The 19,172-nt window shown below is 41.7% G+C and overlaps 1 long non-coding RNA gene across 1 annotated transcript in view; it reads right to left on the bottom strand.

The window, feature by feature from the left end:
• The window catches only part of LOC309623233, a 49,602-nt gene extending 30,430 nt beyond the window's left edge, over nucleotides 1–19,172 (bottom strand). The window contains exon 1 of the long non-coding RNA XR_014241281.1: nucleotides 1–19,172. This exon is cut by the window's left edge and continues 20,912 nt beyond it. This is a non-coding gene — a long non-coding RNA (uncharacterized lncRNA).

Raw genomic sequence — 19,172 nt, 5'->3', positions numbered from 1 at the left:
ACTGGAGAACAGTATGGAGATTCCTTAAAAAACTAAAAATAGAACTATCATATGACCCAGCAATCCCATTACTGGGCATATACCCTGAGAAAACCATAATTCAAAAAGAGTCATGTACCACAATGTTCACTGCAGCTCTATTTACAATAGCCAGGACATGGAAGCAACCTAAGTGTCCATCGACAGATGAATGGATAAAGAAGATGTGGCACATATATACAATGGAATATTACTCAGCCATAAAAAGGAACGAAACTGAGTTATCTGTTGTGAGGTGGATGGATGTAGAGTCTGTCATACAGAGTGAAGTAAGTCAGAAAGAGAAAAACAAATACCGTATGCTAACTCATATATATGGAATCTAGAAAAATGGTACTGATGGACCTGGTGGCAGGGTGGGAATAAAGACACAGACATAGAGAACAGACTTGAGGACACAGCGGGGGAAGTGGAGGCTGGGACATAGTGAGAGTGTAGCACTGACATAAACACACTACCAAATGTAAAATGGATGGCTAGTGGGAAGCTGCTGCATAGCACAGGGAGATCAGCTCAATGCTTTGTGATGACCTAGGGGTGTGGGATAGGGAGGGTGGGAGGGAGGCTCAAGAGGGAGGGGATACGGGGATATATGTATACATATAGCAGATTTACTTTGTTGTAAAGCAGAAACTAACACAACATTGTGAAGCAATTATACTCCAATAAAGATGTATAAAAAACTATCTTTTTTGCTAAAAAAAAAAAAGGAAACTTTATATTATGTGTACTATTAATGGTAAAAACAGTATTACTTAACTTAAATAAAAGATAGTCATAGGGACTTCCCCAGTGGTCCCGTGGTAAAGAATCCACCTTCCAATGCAGGGGATGCGGGTTCGATCCCTGGTCAGAGAACTAAGATCCCACATGCCACGGGGCAACTAAGCCCGCACGCCGCAACTACTGAGCCTGCGCACCTCAACGAGAGAGCCCGCGTGCCACAAACTACAGAGCCCATGCACTCTGGACCCTGCGTGCTATAACTACAGAGCCCTGGGTCCTGGAGCCCAGGCGCCACAACTGGAGAGAGAAAACCCTCATGCCACAACTAGAGAGAAGCCCACGCACCACAACGAAAAAGGTCCCACATGCCTCAACGAAGACCCCACATGCCGCAACTAAGACCTGACACCGCCAAAAAATAATGAAAATAAAGAAAAAAAAAATTAAAAATAGGGCTATTATTTTAAAAAAAGATAGTCATAAAACTTATTAGCAGAATAATGATATTGAATTCCAGCTAAAAATATACAATATTCTATCAAAGGATTACAGCCCGAGGTACAGGCTCCTCTTTACAAAAAAAAGGAGATTAGCAAGGGTTCAAGTGGAGCCGAACAAGGACCACCAAACTGATTCTATCAAATGAAAATTCCATCACACTTTTCTCTCTGAGAATGGAAAAAGAGTGAAAAGGGAATAACTACACTGACGTGGTATGAGGGCTGCGAATTTGAGAAATACCGGTCTGCTCTATCCTGCTTTGTTTTACACACACTATCTTTCATCTAGCTCTCACTTTGGAATGGTCCGTAGAGGCCTTTTGTATTTTGAGGTTGATTCTAAGCTCCAATAAACTAAGCTCCATCAACTTCTTTGCTTCCTTTTACAATGGGAAGCCCTAGTCAAACCCTCAATATTCCTGCACAGTTAAATTGTTCATGTTCTCATTTGCAGCTAATCTTGGCTGTGGGTTAGCCTTGTGTATATTCATTATCTTTTTCAGTCTTCATCAACACCTTTTTAAGTGGGCTCTACTAAAATTCACATTTTACAAACAGGAAAATTTAGGCACAGAGAAATTACTGAACCTGTCTAAGTCCTTAGCTGGTAACTTAGAAACCTGATTCCACAGTCTATGCTCTTAAAGGCTGTGATACAGTGCTTTTCAGTCTAACTTCTGTTCATTTAATTTGCTTCAAAAATATTTTCTGAATATTTCCGAAAAATGGTGGGAGCAGCTGGCAGCTCAATTTCGGGTTTTGTGGAAGTGCTTTTAAATGGACATTGTGCTAATCTCATCATCTTCTATAAAAAATTTAGACCGTTTACTTTGTGATGACTTTACACGTTCACTGAGATATATTAGAAAGTAGTAGGAATAATAAAAACAACAAAAACCATAATATCAAGCCCTTGGCTCAAAAATGTCCTCCAAGCAGACTCATGCAAAAAGACCAGGGCAGGTGAAGCAGATCATTTTGAAATTGAAGGTAGTTTAAAGGAGCAAATCAACAGTTCTAGAATTTGTGTACAGAGTCTAAAGGCATGACCTGGGAGGGAAGTTAGGCTCGTTTTGGCAGGAGGTGTGTGATCATGGGGCTGAACCTAGCTGGGACCAGAGCTGTGTGCCCTCAATCTCACGAATCACCTCTGGTGAGCGTCAGTGGATATACAAAACATGTATTTTTGTTGCACAGCAAAGGAAACGATAAACAAGATGAAAAGACACCTATAGACTGGGAGAAAATATTTGCAAATGATGAGACCGACAAGGGATTAATTTCCAAAATATACAAATGGCTTATATACCTCAATATCAAAACAAACAAACAAACAACACAATCAAAAAATGGGTAGAAGGTCTAAATAGCCATTTCTCCAAAGAAGACATACAGATGGCCAAGAGGCACATGAAAAGATGCTCAACATCACTAATTATTAGAGAAATGCAAATCAAAACCATAATGAGGTACCACCTCACTTTGGTCAGAATGGCCATCATCAAGAAGTCTACAAATAATAAATGCTAGAGAGAGTGTGGTGAAAAGGGAACCCTCCTACACTGTTGGTGGGAATGTAAATTGGTGCAGCCACTATGGAGAGCAGTATGGAGGTTCCTTAAAAAACTAAAAATAGAGCTACCATATGATCCAGCAATCCCACTGCTGGGCATATATCCAGAGAAAACTCTAATTCAAAAAGAAACATGCACCCCAATGTTCATAGCAGCACTATTTACAACAGCCAAGGCATGGAAACAACCTAAATGTCCATTGACAGATGAATGGATAAAGATGTGGTATATATATACACAATGGAATACTACTCAGCCATCAAAAAGAATGAAATAATGCCATTTGCAGCAACATGGATGGGCCTAGAGATTATCATTCTAAGTGAAGTAAGGCAGGCAGAGAAAGATATATATAATATCGTTTATATGTGGAATCTAAAAAAGAATAAGAATGAATTATTTACAAAACAGAAACAGACTCACAGACTTGGAAAACAAACTTATGGTTACCAAAGGGGAAGGGGGAGGATAAATTGGGAATTTGGGTTTAACAGATACACACTACTATATATAAAATAGATAAACAAGGACCTACTGCATAGCACAAGGAACTATGTTTAATATCTTATAATAACCTATAATGGAAAAGAATCTGTAAAAGAATAAATATATAGAACTGAATCACTTTGCTGTACATTTGAAACATTGTAAATCAATTATACTTCAATAAAAAAAAGTCTACACAATTATTCAGCCTTACAAAGGAAGAAAATTCTGATACATGCTGCAACATGGATGAACCTTGAAGACATATGCCAAGTGAAATAAACCAATCACAAAAGGAAAAAACAAAATTAAAAAACCCAAAACACAAACAAACAAAAATATTTTCTAAATGTTTCTTATGATCCCATCAATGGACTCAATATAGTAGGGGCTAGCAAAGAAGGATATAATTCAGTCCTTGTCCTTAAGTTTTACATATCATTCATTATATTCAACAAGTACTTGGCAGCCTATTTTCAAGTTGTAATCTTGTTGAAGAACCAAGACATATACATATTAAAAAGTGCAAGAATAAATAATATAATCAAATACCAAAGTATAGAGTAATTGGTAAGAGTTATAGGCAGGCCAGGAAGGAGGTGTAGCACTGTGGTCTGGCATTATTGGGGAAGGCTTCTTGGAAGACAGGACTGTTGAAAGGAGGGAGGGCATTCCAGGCAAAAGGATGGAGTAAGCAAAGGGACCAACATGGCACCAAGCATCAGGGCAACAGGAAGCTCCTTTTGTTAATATCTGATAAACTAACAACAGAACAAACAAACAACCCAGCCACAGGACAGCAGGGGCTTATACATCTTAGCTATAATTTTCAGGAATCAACTTTGATAAATTCTACGAGAAAAAAGTTCCTCCACTCTTAAGAGTGTCATTGGATCAAGGGGGAGGTTTCCCAAGGATGCTTTAGTCTTCAACTGTGTTCCTGACTAAGGTCTGCTATAGGCATGGCCTAGAATATCAACTCAGGGGCAGGAAGCTTTCAGTCAGCCTGAACGCTGCAGAGGGAGGGAAAAAAACCTACTTATTAGGATTGTTCACCTCGGAAGCCTTGAGGTACACTGGCAAGGCAAGAGCTTAAGAAATAAGACTTGCTCCTTACAGCTAAGTGCCAAGTGCTGTCAATAACTTAGGGCTGGCTCATTATGGACCTATTTCAGCTAATCCTCTACAGGCAACAATTCTCCTCTTTCCAGGGACTATAGAAGCCTGGGGGAAGGCTATTCCTTTTTCAGTCAGGTGTGAGGGCAAAGAGCCACCATCTTTAATAAATCTCCAGGCTCACTGCATTCTTCTTATTGTAGATAGTGAAGAATTTGCAGGTCTCTGAAATGTTCAACATCCATTCTGCCCCTTCCTGATTAAAGAACAACAATAACCTGTTTATTAGACATCCTATCTATCCTATTAGATGGTGAAATTCTAGAAGTGTCATCCATATATTCATTTACCTGTGCATTAATTCAATCAAAAACTGAATGTCTCCATTCTATGCACCTCCATTTTAGCATCTAAACACTAGACTGCACTGATTTCCTCTTGGGGTCTAGTCCATATCTCCATCTCCGGCCTCATCTCCCACTACCCTGTGCCTAAAACTCTAGGCTCTATCCACAATGACTCTGCTTCCTGGTCTGTGAGCTGGGCCTCCTCCTTCGCATCATAAGGCTTTCACATATGCTTATCATGCCAATCGTAGCTCAAGTCTCACTTTGCTTGTCCCCCTCCAACTCTCAGACTAGGTCAGCTTCTTGAGTTACAGGCAACTGAATATCTGTTTCCTCACTAGTCTCTAAGCTCCATGATGCAAGGATCTTGTCTGGTTTTGTTTTGTTTTGTTTTGTTTTAATAAATTTATTTATTTATTTTTGGCTGCATTGGGTCTTTGTTGCTGTGCACAGGCTTTCTCTAGTTGCAGTGAGCGGGGGCTATTATTTGTTGGGGTACACGGGCTTCTCATTGCTGTGGCTTCTCTTGTTGTGGAGCATGGGCTCTAGGCACGCAGGCTTCAGTAGCTGTGGCTCATGGGCTCTAGAGCTCAGGCTCAGTAGTTGTGGCGCACGGACTTAGTTGTTCCACGGCATGTAGGATCTTCCCGGACCAGGGCTCGAACCCGTGTCCCCTGCATCGGCAGGCGGATTCTTAACCACTGCGCCACCAGGGAAGTCCCTCTTGTCTGTTTTTGCTTCCCGGCACCTAGCACAGTGCCTGGCCCCCTGTAAGCATTCAACATAAGTCTGTTGTTTGAGAGACTGAATGCATGAACAAATGTGGTCCTTTCTCCCAGGGTGCTGTCACACCCTTGAAGGCAATGATGGCATCTCATGGTCCTAGTGCCTAGCACAGAGCCTGGCATATGAGCACTTAGTAAATGTGTGTTGAAATGAATGAATGAAACTTCTGTGTGCAAGCCACCACTTTAAAGTACTGTGAAGAACAAAAAACAAATAAACATTAAAATGACAGACATATAAATACATGGTCCCAAACCTCAAGGAGCTTTCAGCAAAAGAGAGGAAAGGGGGCACGCACACAAATAACCATAATACATGGTGAAGAGAAATAGGTGGCTCAAAAGGAGTGCAGACCAAGAGGCTCAGAAGTTCAGAGTCAGGGAAGACAACATCCAAGGAAGGGGTAGGAGAAGGGGGAGCACACAGCACAGGAAAATGAACAGAGAGGTTTTAGGAAAGGAGCAGCCCTGAGCTTAGTGGAACCATATGTCCAGTGCTCTGTTGTGCAGGGCTATTCCTGGTCTAACCTGGGTGGAGGGGATACCCTCTACCACCACCCCACTTCTGAGGCCTTTCTCTATTTATGAAGACGCAAAACAGGGCAGACTATTTAAAAACCTACAGGAGCCAGGAAGCTAAGAGAATCAAAAGATATAGGTTGGCTGTAAAACTCTGGCCGATTTTCAAAGCACATCCCCTGCCTGACAAGCAGAGGCAGTTGCCTCTCAACAACTGCCAGTTGTTGTCAGGTGTGAATAAGGGTTCTGTGTAGTGATGTCATCTCATTTTTCTCTCAAGAAAAGAAACCAGAAATCCAGACTCTTAAGTGAAATCTTCCAATTTTCAAATGTTGGCAACTAATTCAATTTTTTGATTCAAAAACACCCTTCGGTCAAACACAACACATCCGTGGATGGCATCCAGACTGCAGCCTCATTCAGCCATGCACAGCTGGTTGGCGACCTCTGGCCTAAACAGATGGGACTCATGAAAATTGAAACCACCATTTTGCACCCACGAGATTAGTAAATGTTAAGAAATCTGTTCAAATCAAATGTTGCCAAGGAACTGGAGCAACAGGAACACTCAGACACAGCTACTGGGAGTGATGATTGCCAACAGCCACTCTGGGAAATAAATGGTGTTATCTTGTAAAGATAAAGATATGCATATCCTATTACTTAGCAGTTCCACTGCTAGGCGTATGCTCTAGGGAAATCGCTGCAAATGTGCACAAAGAAACATACATAGGAATGTTGATACCTGCATTGTTTACTATAGCAAGAAACCGGAAACAAACCAAATGCCAATTGCCAGAAGAATAAATAAGCTGCGGCATACTCATAGAATAGACTGAAAAAAACAAAAGTGCTATCAAGTAACATGGATCTGGTATTAGGTCCACATAACCTCCAAGGTCTTTCTATCTCTAAAGTGAAACATTCCTGGATTTAACTAACTTACTGTTACAATATCTTACTTACTTACTGTAACTTTTATTCATCCAGCAACTATAAGCATCCACATGCCTGGCACTCTGCTGGGTGCTAGGAAAGCAGTGGTGAACCAAACAGATACTGTCTCTGCCCTCACAGTAAACAACCAAACAGGCAAACAGAGAATCACAAATGGTGAAAGAGCAGGGTGCCATGAGCAAGCTCAATGGAGGAAGAACACAGTGCAGATGGAATGGGGAGGAGTACAGAGAGTTAGGGACATCTTCTCTGTGGAAAGGATATTAAAACTGAGACCTGAGAAGTTAGCCAGGACAAGGGAGCAGAATAAAATGTACCAGACAGGGGGAACGGCCGGGCAAAGGCCCTGAGCCTGGGAAGAGCTTAGAGCTCGGGGAACCGAGCAGCTCAGTGTTGCAGGAACATGGAGCACTAACACTTGAAGGCTTGCTAGCAATGAGGAATAATCTGTGTTCATCCTTCTACCCAATTTTCAAGATGGGTGACAAGCCAGAATGATGCACGAAATCTCAATGACAGAACAAAACTAACTGGATTTAATCCACAGGCTCTTGCTGCATTAACATGAAATTCTACTAAACTACCCACTGGCTAGAAGGAAAAGAAGACTAAGTTCCAATTTCTCCCTTCTGCTCACACTGAGGGTTCAAGATAAGGTTAAGCCCAGACACTCAGAGGATCAGAATTCATTACCCAAAATAGTTTCAGATATTGAAGACAGACAAATTCATGTGAGATACTCAGCTCCATGTAAGGAAGGTATTACAATCATTCAGTGTTTGCTTTTCTCATGGTTTCTAATTCACAGATTGTTGCATCTCTATGCCATTTCCATTTTTTTTTTAATTTTTATCTTCTGTTAATTATAAACAGGACAACAACAGAGAACCTTGCAGCAGACCACCCAGGGCCTCACAGTGCACACCACCACCTTTTAGGAACAGGCAGGCGGTCTTTTAATCTCAGTAGTGGCTTTTGCCAAAAGCCATCCATAACTAATTTTGCAGTCAGATCCCACAAGACCTATTCAGTTTGGCTAAATCTCATGAAACATCTCATTTCATTTCAATTTTTCATTAGTTTGAATTAAAAATAAAAAAAGCTAACAAGCATGGCTTGCATGGATATTTCTAAGTTAAAACACAGCAGCATTCTCATTCATTCTGTTGTTTACAGGGCCAACTCCCACTCCCTTTTCTCCCCCAGTCTGAAACCACTCCATATCCACAGCTAGTTTTGCAATAACCTCTCTGCGCTCTCAAAGAGCATGACCCGATCTTGTTCCAAGCAAAAGATGTGGAGAATGACTTCTTTCCTTTCACATAATTCTTTGATAGTTCACATAATTCTAGGTGCATTGAGCATTTGCATCCTAAGCTCACACCGAACAGCTCCTGTTTCTAAGAGATCCAAATGGAACTAGCAATCAAGGAAGGGTGGTGTTCAGGGAGGATGCAGAGTAGAAGTGTCCTGGAACTGTGGGCAAATGAATTTCTCTTGCAGGATCCACACCTGAGTCAGGCGTCTGTGAAACTTTCCATGAAAAAAGATAGTCCACTTATATGTGCAATCCACTTAAATGAGCTCACTGGATTCGTAAAGTCTATTGTTTTCTGCTCTCAGATTCTTTTTGAAATTGTGAGGTCACATCTTCCTTGAGTTTCTGAACAATGCCTATCCTTTGATCTTCTCCTACCTCCCTGATCATGTTCAAGCATTCATTCATTCAACAAATATTTTTGAGCTCCTGCTAGGTGCCAGGGATTGTACTAAGCATGAGGGTTACTTTGGTGGGAGGGGGAAGTTGTGGTTTGCAATCTTTCACCCTCACCCACATCTCTGTAACAGGGTTACACATTCACTCAGAGCAATGTAACTTGCTGTGCTTCCTGGAGGTTGCTTTTGGCTTGGCCATGTATCAAGCCCTAGCCAAAGGAATGGGAGCAGGCGTGACATACACCACATCCAGGCAGAAGCTTTCAGAGCTATCACCAATTTCTGCAGACCTCTTGCTCCTCCTCTCCTTCCTAATAACAGCATGTCCCAGATAAAGACTGTTCTCTCCACTGAATCCTGGCACGAGAAAGTACATGGAGCAGATGGCTGCCTGGAACAGAGCTACTGTTGACCAACAGCAGAACGTGAGTATTACAAAAGTGAAAAAGAAGTGTTTGTTGCTGAAAGCCACTGAGATTATGGGGTAGTTTGTTACTGTAGCAAACCTGATTAATGTACTTATTAATGCAGCAAAACCAGATTTGATCATTGCTCTTACGGATCTAAAGTCTAGTCAGGGAAGCCAGACAGTAAGCATATGAACCAACTAATAATTATGTAACTATTTAATAACATCTCTTTATTCTACACCAGCTTCTCTTCCTCACCCAACCAAATGTGGCTCTGGGCCCTCCTCTATTCTGGCTACTTTATCACCCTTAACAACTTATCTATTCCCACAACTTCATAGCTTCACATCTCTTCCATTAACACTTCAATCTAATTCCCTAGTCTGGCCTTTACTTATAAATGCCAAATCCATATTCCTCACAGACAGCTGGATATCATGTCTGCAGGATCCTTTTGTATACTCAACATGACTGGAACCAAATATACCTATTATTTGTCATACTTTCTGTGGGTCAGGAATTCAGAAAGGGCTTAGCTGGGTGGTTCTTCCCTGGTGTCTCTTAATAGTGCTAGAACAGTGAGGGGCTGGCTGCACCTGCTGGGTCCATTCAAGCATCTCTCTCTTTCTCTCTGAGTGTGGTCTTGGGGTATCTTTGCGGTCTTTCCATGGGGACAAGTTTGGGCTTTCTTAGAGCATGGCAACCTCTGAGTAGTCAGGCTGTTTACAAGGTGACTGAAGATATCAAGGGTAAAATTATTCCAGACAGCATGGCAGAAGTTGGGTCACTTTTTATGACTTCCCATCAGAAGTCTTGTATGTCACTTCCACCATATTGTTTTGGTTGCAACTGAATGATAAGCCCACTCAGATTCAAGAATAGGGGAATTAGGCTTTATTTTTGATGTGGTGGGAAAGAAGATACTGTTGTGGCCATCTTTGGAAAATACAATTTGCCCCACAATCCCTCAGATCCTCTTCCCAACTTCTTTTCTGAGACTGGTACCAAATCTGCCATTTTACTTCCACAGCTGTTCTCCGCTTTCTATTCTAATAACACTGTCTTCACGATCAGGCTCCAATAACTTTCAATATGCGTTAATAGTGATGTTAGCTGACTCTCTACTCCAATGTCTCTTCTTTCTCTCCACTGCTACCCAGTCTCTCTTTCTAAAGCACAGCCCTGATCATGTCACACATCTGCAGAGTGAATGACACAGAGTTGGTGCTCATTAAATATTGAGTTTTCCTTAAATTTTCTGAGGACCCTCCATTATCTGTTGAGCTGGGTACAAAGCCCTTGGTCTGACTTTGAAAGCCTTCCATAATATTCATTAATTTATTCAACAATACTTACTGAGCATTCACTCTGCCAGACACTGCTCTATGAGTTGGGGATAAAACAGAGACCAAGAACATGTTGCTGCCTTCGTGGGGTTTCTGTGTAGTGGGGGAATGGGGTAAACATTCATTCATTCATTCAAAAACTTTTAACGTTTTGAAGATACAGCTGTTTACCAAACAGACATGGTCCTAGGTGGAATGACATTAGTATAATATTAATTTGGCCACATTTTGTCACATTTGACACAACGAACTGAATTTTCTGATACATGCCCTTTTGAAATACCTGCTCTGAAAAATCTGGACTTTCCATTTATTCCCCTTTTGTGTCCAGAAAATTTCCATTTCTACATTTTAGTTTATGTTGGTCTCTTTCTCTGGAATTGTTCTTGTTCCTCCCCAATCTTCAAATTCTACCTCAAATCCTATATACTATAGGAAATGTCGGGCTTCCCTGGTGGCGCAGTGGTTAAGAATCCGCCTGCCAATGCAGGGGACACGGGTTCAAGCCCTGGTCCGGGAAGATCCCACATGCTGCGGAGCAACTAAGCCCATGCGCCACAGCTACTGAGCCTGTGCTCTAGAGCCCGCGAGCCACAACTACTGAGCCCGAGTGCCACAGCTACTGAAGCCCACGCGCCTAGAGCCCATGCTCCGCAACAAGAGAAGCCACCACAATGAGAAGCCCGTGCACCACAATGAAGAGTAGCCCCCGCTCACTGCAACTAGAGAAAAGCCTGCGCGCAGCAACGAAGACCCAACGCAGCCAAAAATAAAAATAAATTAATTAATTAAAAAAAAAAAAAGAAATGTCTTACTCTACTCTCCAACTGAGTGTGGACTCTTCCTCCTTTACACCTCCACAGCATACTGTTTGCATATCCCCCAGGCCACTTTTACCTTCTACTTTGTATGTTAGACACTTAAGTATGAGTCTTCGCTCCCCTGCTAGACTAGTAGGCAACTGAAGGCAAGGACTGTGTCCTGCTCATCTTTATCGGTCTTTGTTACCTATACTTATGGTAGATACTCAATATTTATCTAAGTAATGGATAGTCTAGGAACAAACTTGAGAAAATACCAATCTATTGGTATATTAGGAGTACTGCAGAATTGTTTATAAATTCTCAGAAATCCAACTCAAACTGGCTTCAGTGAAAAATGAAAGTACTGGCTGATATCATTAAGTCCATGGATTGTCACTGTGTTGCTTTGTTCTCTGACAGGATCTCAGGTTGCCCACCAGGCTTATATCCTATGAGCTTAGCAACTCCTTAGGAAAGAGAATAAACCTTTGCTAAGTCCCAAGAGTGAGTGTCATTGACTCAGATGAGGTCACATGCACAACCCCGGACCCATCACTGTGGCCTAGGGATGTGGTCCTCTACACCACCACATCCTAGGGGAGAGGAAGGACTGTTGAGGCTCTGGAGAAGAGAAGGGATGACCTGTCAGGCAGAGTTGTGAGAAAAACAGTCTGACGGGAAAGTGAAGGGTGGACTGATGACAATGACAGATGAAAGACAGGAGTCAGAAATGACATTTTAACTCCAAGACTGGGACCTCAATTCTCCCTTTGCAGGAAAGATCAGCCAAAGCACAGGAGCAGGAAGCATCCTAAGAGACCTAACCTGAAAGGCCACGGGCAGCAGCTGGACAGGACTTACCATCAGGACCACAACAGCAGTGAGGGAATCATGGATTGACAACAGAACAGGAGTCAGGACACTTGAGTGGTCTCCCTGGCTCTGCCTCTGACTCTCTACATGATCTTAGGCAAATCACTTAACCTTTCTGGACCTCAGTTTCCTCATTTCTAAAATAAGCCGGGAGGACTGTGCGGTCACTGACTTCCTTTTCCACTCTGACATTCTGCACTGTTATTTCTGGAGATGAGCAGAGCTCATCCTTCCTCATAATAGCTCTGGAATTCATTTCTCCCTGCCTAGTGGCCCAAGTCTTCATAGAGTCACTGAGAGTGTGACTTCTTCCACTCACCAGCTGAAGGATCGTGGGCGAATCACCCCATCTCTCTTTGCCTCAGTTTCTTTATCTACAAAACAGGGATAATAACAACCTTTTGGGTTGTTCTGAGGATTAAACTATGTGAATATGTGTAAAGTGCTTAGGATAGAATAAGGCATATTTTAAGTGCAACATAACTGTTAGCTATTATCGAAGTTACTATGTTGTTTCCTGACTTCTTAGAATGAAGGCTCTTGAAGCCAGGACATGGGACGATGGACAGTGTCTGATAGATACATCCCCTTGGTCATGCTTATAACTCAGAAGTGGCCACAATGACAGTCTCCTCTGGGCTTGAAGGAGGAAAGCAGTGCATTATGGGTATGGTGGCCATAGTTTTGAAGCCCCAAATTAGATCATATGTATTCACAATTTTGATTTTGCTAATTGGGGAAGTGAGAAAGATCATCCGAAACAAAAACTGTCCTACATTCCTGCCATAATTATGAGTAGATTTCATTAGTCTGAATCCACAGCCCTGTCTCTTCAACAAACACTTTAATAGCCCAAGAAGAAATACCAATTGCATTAGACCCAGACCCAGTCATACTGTGCTCTTGCTCCCTGAGAACTGCTTTCCAGATGCTTCAGTGACAGAACAGAACTTAGGAACATAAATCAATTTCCCTCTCTCTCTCTCTTTCTCTCTCTCACACACACACACACACACACACGCACGCACACACACGCACACACACACACCCCCCTCCTTTTTTTCTCCCAAAGGCTGAAGTTCTACCAATTTCAGGCACCTCCAGCAAATTCCAGATGAGTCATTTTCCAAAATGACTCTTGTCAGTACTGCCTCTTACTGCCAACCTCCTATGTGCAGAAAATAAAAATAAAACACAATAAAATAAGAAGACCTGAAATTGATGGGCTTTGGTTGGCTTCTGAAAACAGCTCCATTTCATTTACAATGGTTACTAGGAACTGTTTTCAAAACCCAGGCCCCTTCTACTACAAAGATGTCTTGAGGCTGAGGGCAGAGGAGAAGAGACCCTGATTGGCCCTGAAAGCTGAGGGCCTTGGTCAGAACAGCAATTCGCATCTGTGTTTTTATTTCCAAGGGCTACAGTGTCTATTATTATACCCATTTCTCACAACAACCCTGTAGGTAAGTACTATCATTTTACAGACATGGCTACTGAGGCTTAGAAAAACGAAATGACTTTAAAAAAAAAAGTTCATGTTTCAACTGGACCAAAAATCTGTCTCCCCTCAGGCTTTTACTTCAGTGATTTTTCTCAAGAATAACAAATAGGATTTTCTTCATATGCCATTTCTACTCTATTGAGGGTGGCTGACCAGATATCTATCATTGAAAAGGATTCTAAAGTCATGCCTGGGGTTGTGATTGATTAGCAATGTCCGGCATGGCATGGATAAGAAACTGGTAGCAAATGTGCCAGCTATTTGCCATCTTAGGCTATGTGATGGTATCTATACTCTCACCTTATCCCTGTGTTTCAGCAATTGATAGATAGATCATTGCATCTCAGAAGTACCTCTTTTCATTGCAAGTAAGCTCAAATAGACTTAAGCCAAAAAGGACATTTTATTAAAAGAACATGGAGTTGCATCTTAGAACCAAATGATTGGAAATGCTGACAGGCCTCTCCATGGACTGAAAACAAGAACCAAACTGTCATCAGGAACCCAGGCAGACTTTTCCTGTTACTTTCTTTGTCTCTGTCTGATTCTCTGTCTCTGACTCTTTCTGGCCCACCCCCAGCCCCACCCCTTCTTCTCTCCCCCTCCCTCCCCTCTCTCCCTCTCTTCCCCTCTCCCTCAATCTCTCTCTCCTTCTGGAGCCACATGTTCATCTGTATCTGCATCTCTCTGAGCATTTGCTTCATTCTTATTTCCCTATGGATCAGTTTTCTCTCTTTCTCCAGGAACATGTGAAAAGATCAAGAGGAGCAATTTCCAAGAGAAATACAATGTGAGTCACAAACGTAATTTTAAAAATTTTAGTAGACACATTAAAAAATCAGTTTAAAAGTAAAATTATTTCTTAAATATAGCTTTCATCAATATATTCAAAACACAATTCAACATGTGATCAATATAAAAATTTTTAATGAGATAGTCTAAATTTTTTCTTCATGTCAAGTCTTTGAAATCTAATGTGTAGTTTACACTTACAGAATATCTCAATTTGTACTGGCCACATTTCAAATGACCAATGCTTAGTGGCAGAAACTAGACAACACAGATCCAGAGCTCCTATGTCTTTGATTCTAGCAACCAATTGGAAATGGATGGCATCTCTGGATCTTCATTTCAATCTTTCAGGACAGAGAACTTGTCTGGCCCACACTGACTCAGGTGTCCATACCTCATCCTGTCAGCCTTGGCCAGGAAGGCAAAGATCACATCCTATAAACATGGCAGCCAAAGGGAAGGCAGCTCTCAGAGAAGAGGATGGAGAGCTGGCCTGGGTCTCAAGGATACATAACACAACATTTACAGAGGACTTGTTCAGAAGCAACATCTAGTGTCACCTGAATTCTCTGGAAGATTCCAGAAGTTCTCAGTAATCTTGCATTTGGGGGATATAAGACAGAGACGCTCCCCAAGGCAAGAACAGCACAAGAAGAAAAGTCTGCTGCCACCTGGGGAAGATGAACCGACGGTGCATCCCTAGTTCAAGAGTGACCCAGAGCTGCTCAGAGAGAAGGCATGGCCATGCAGGATAAACTCAGTGCTGGATCGAAAGTCTGAGGCAGAGGTTGGGAAACAGGCATGATTATGATCACTTCCTCAGGTTCACGATTCATCTTCAAGAACAACATTAATCCAGAAGAACAATCCCTTGCAGCTTGGGAATCTGCCCTGGCCCTCTGGCCCCCCAGGCCTCTGGATCATGCCATTCGCCAACACCAAGAGCCCCCCTTTTACAGACGCCTTTCAATTACACAATTTTCGTGGGAACATCCAATAATCTCTGGTTTTGTTTATGAAAACTCTTTAATATGAAGAAGGCTTAAGTCCTTAATGAGCGCAGAGGAAACAGCTGTTCTTTCTCTCTTCAGGACACCAGGGACTTGCCCCTTACTTAATCAGCTACAACCATTTTATGAGGTGACTGTGTCAACTGTCACGGCTCCTCAGCCAAATGTGTCCACTTAGCCCCCAGGTAATAACAGTGACAGAGAAAGATGACCACCACTGCATATGGCAGCTACCCTGAGAAGAGCAAATGATGGGGACAGGGTGGGAAGGTGATAAGGTGAGTTTCCCAGGAGCCTGTTTCTTTGGCTAAGGCCAAGCCACACTATCAGTGTTTCTCAAAGTGTAATCTAAGGATAATGGCTTTCTGCTGCTTCAATACTTTCTAAAGCTTCACACTGCTCTTAGGATAAAATCCAAACTCACTATCATGGCCTACAAGGTGTTATATGATCCGGCACCTGCCTCTCTCTCTGACCTCATCTTGTAGCTCATTTTAGTCCAATCTTGGTCTCCTTTTTGTTCCTTGAACACGGCAATCCCACAGAACCTTTACCTAGAACCTTCTTCCCCAGCTCTGTGTATGGCTGGTTCATTCTCACGCTTCAAGAATCAACTCAAATGTCAGTTCTTCACAGAGGCCTCCTCTGATGCCAAAGTATAACGTAATCCCTTACCCCTCCCTGCAGGCCATTCTTCAACCATACTTTATAACATTCCTACTTCATAACATTCTTCCCAATTTGGAATGATCTTACTCATCTTTATCTTCTCTGATAGAGATTACACTGGGATGTAAGCTCCTTACAGGTAAGGACATGTCTAGCTTATTAACTGCTGAACCCCAGTTTCCAAAACAGTGACTGGCACATAGTAGGATCTCAAGAAATATTTGTTGAGTAAATGAATCAATGATCTTGAGTGCTCCAGACCCACTAAATCATATCCTCTGGAAGCAGTGTCTGGAATCATCATTTTTCACAAGTACCTAAGATGATTTGTATATACCCTAGGGTTTGAGAGAAACTGCATTATTTTTTCTTGCCTAGTCAACAGCTCACTTTTCCCCCTTATTCTCAACCTAAAGGCTCTGTCTTGCCTGAGACTCTGAGGCATGTTAGAATTTAAGGCTCCTCCAGCTCTGTGGCTCAATTTGTCCTTCCTGTGACTATTCATTGCACAATGATGCATTAGGGGTGTGGGATAACGAGCTTGATTCAAACAAGAGCCAGGTGGGTCTTCTTCATTGCTTATCCCCACACTTAGCAGAGTGTCTGACATACAGAGGGCCTACAGTAAACATTAAACAATAAATATCAATCAGTAAACAAAGTAATGAGCACTAATATGAGTTCCAGGCAATGTGCTGGACACCAAATGTAACAGATCTGCATGTAACCAAGTTGCTCAAAGTCTAGAGAGAAGACAAAAATGAAAATTTATAATTAGAATATAAGTTATACATACAAGATGCTGTGGGCTTCATAGTGAAGGTAAACTTTAGCTACACAATGTTTTATTTTTTTCTGCATCCCCTGGATAACCTCTCATATCAATTAAAAGTAGGTAAGATATTTTGGTTTTCTCGAGATATAGTAGAGAATAGTAACTTGTTTCGTGGCTCCATCATTTTCCTACTAACTGTGCAAAATTAAGCAAACCTCGCTAGGCCTCAATTTCCTCATGTACCAACTTCATAGGGCTGAGGTGAGAATTAGATAAATTAATACACATGAAAAGTTTAGCCCAGTACCTGAGACACACTAAGCCCTCAGAATATATCAGCTATTATTATCATGTAGTTTTAACTCCCTCTAAACCCCATGTCCAGGCTTCCACTTCATGCATATGGAAGAAACAAATCCATTTTTACAAATCCATTTACCAATAGCTAAAGCAAAAGGGAAGACCAGTCCCAGCCTCTGCCAAATTTAACACAAATCCCAGGTTAGCAGAGTCTGAAATTAATTGGCTTTCTTCTCCTTGTGACATCGTAATTTAGAATGAAAGTCTTTTCTTCCAAGGTGGGAGAGGAATTTCTGTTACATCACACAGAACAGTATCCCCATGGCTTGCTGAAGCTTTTACAAATAAAAATTCTAATATAATAAAGTCACAAGTACAAACCAAAATCTTTTGTTAGGTGAAACTTTGACATAAGAAAGAACTCTTACATAGGTAGATTATTGCCCATGCCTTGGAGAGGCTTTGAACCCCATGACATGTGGGGGCAATGGGTTTGTTAATATCTCTCCAGTAGCCAGTAAATTCCTGGACTATAGGATCTGGGCTTTGTGGTTACAGAAACCACACGTCCTGGCTTACCAGGGATAGTTTCAGTTTATACCCATCATTACTGTTTAATTAATAACAGTACTTTCTTGCACTCTCAACATTGTCTCAGCTTAGGTGACAATTATTTGGTCACCCTAGTCATGGTTCTTTATATCTTCCCAGTGGAGAACCCAAGGTCCGATGTGAAGAAATAATGATGAAAAAACCGCATGTGCAAAGCCCTTGCTATGTGCTGGGCACTATGCTGATCACTCACCATGCATTACTTCATTCACTCCTCCCAACGGGGTTGAGATAAGACTTCCAGAAGACTTGGGCACAGGAAAAATGACAGTGCACCCCCTCAACTATATTCAACGTAAAGATAGCTACACGTGGCAAAACAAATTTTAAAAGCCTGCATGCATTTTGAAATTAAAATAGCTTCTTTCTTGATGTGTCTTTGCAAAATTCGGAATTCATTCATCAAAGCTGAACTTTTCACATTTCTTGTCCTTCTTCCCTGGTACCTTGAGAACATACTCAATCTGCCTGTGCTCACAAATCTAGACCTGCTCACAATAACCTGGCAAGGTAGGGGTCCCTGCACCCATTTTGTAGATAACATACCTGAGGTTTGGAGAAATTGCCCCACTGTCACACCCTATACCCTTGATTCCAAAACACCATGTTTATTCTCCCTCACATTTTAACATCTCTGGAATAAAGATAATCTCGTAACTGATGTACATTTTTGGTATAGTGTATTTCCCCTGACCCATTTTTATTACCTTAATGATATTTCTAATAACTGATAAGTTCTTAGGTTCCAGGATATATAATGAATGGGGGAACTGACATTCAAATCTGTTCCATCTGATTCCTTACCCTAACCACTGTGCCACACTGCATTTAATGAATATTTATTTAATGTCATTATAAGTGAAGAGAAAAATTATTAATAACACCTAGCTGGCTATGCATGGTAGTCCAAAAGTACAAGAATCCCCACTTCCACAGTTTCCAGCCTTTAAAATTCTCCTTTCTATCAATAATATTCTGTGTAACCAATGGGGGTGGGGATGGGGAGATACAGGTGGGGGGTGGTGAGAAGGTAATAATACCAAAAGGGTGAGGAGAGGCGCCTAGAAAAAAACAAGGCATGAAAACAAGAGTCCCCAAGTTAGGCTTTCTGATCTCATATTTCGCAGGGAACAGACACTGCAAACTGTTAGTAGATCAGGTCCTACCTGACTGTGACCCTGGTTAATCATTCTGTGCCTCAGTTTCATCATCTGTGACATGGATATGATAAGTGTTGTTGTGAGCATTAAGGAATTACTACAGGCAAAGCACTTAGAACATGGCCTGGCACACTATAAGTCCTCAAGAAGTATCAT

The sequence above is a fragment of the Balaenoptera borealis genome (genome assembly GCF_965194805.1).
Source record: "Balaenoptera borealis genome assembly, chromosome: 2".
NCBI lineage: Eukaryota > Metazoa > Chordata > Mammalia > Artiodactyla > Balaenopteridae > Balaenoptera > Balaenoptera borealis.
The sequence above is the reverse complement of the archived record's forward strand: the minus strand, read 5'-3'. Positions and strand labels throughout refer to the sequence as shown.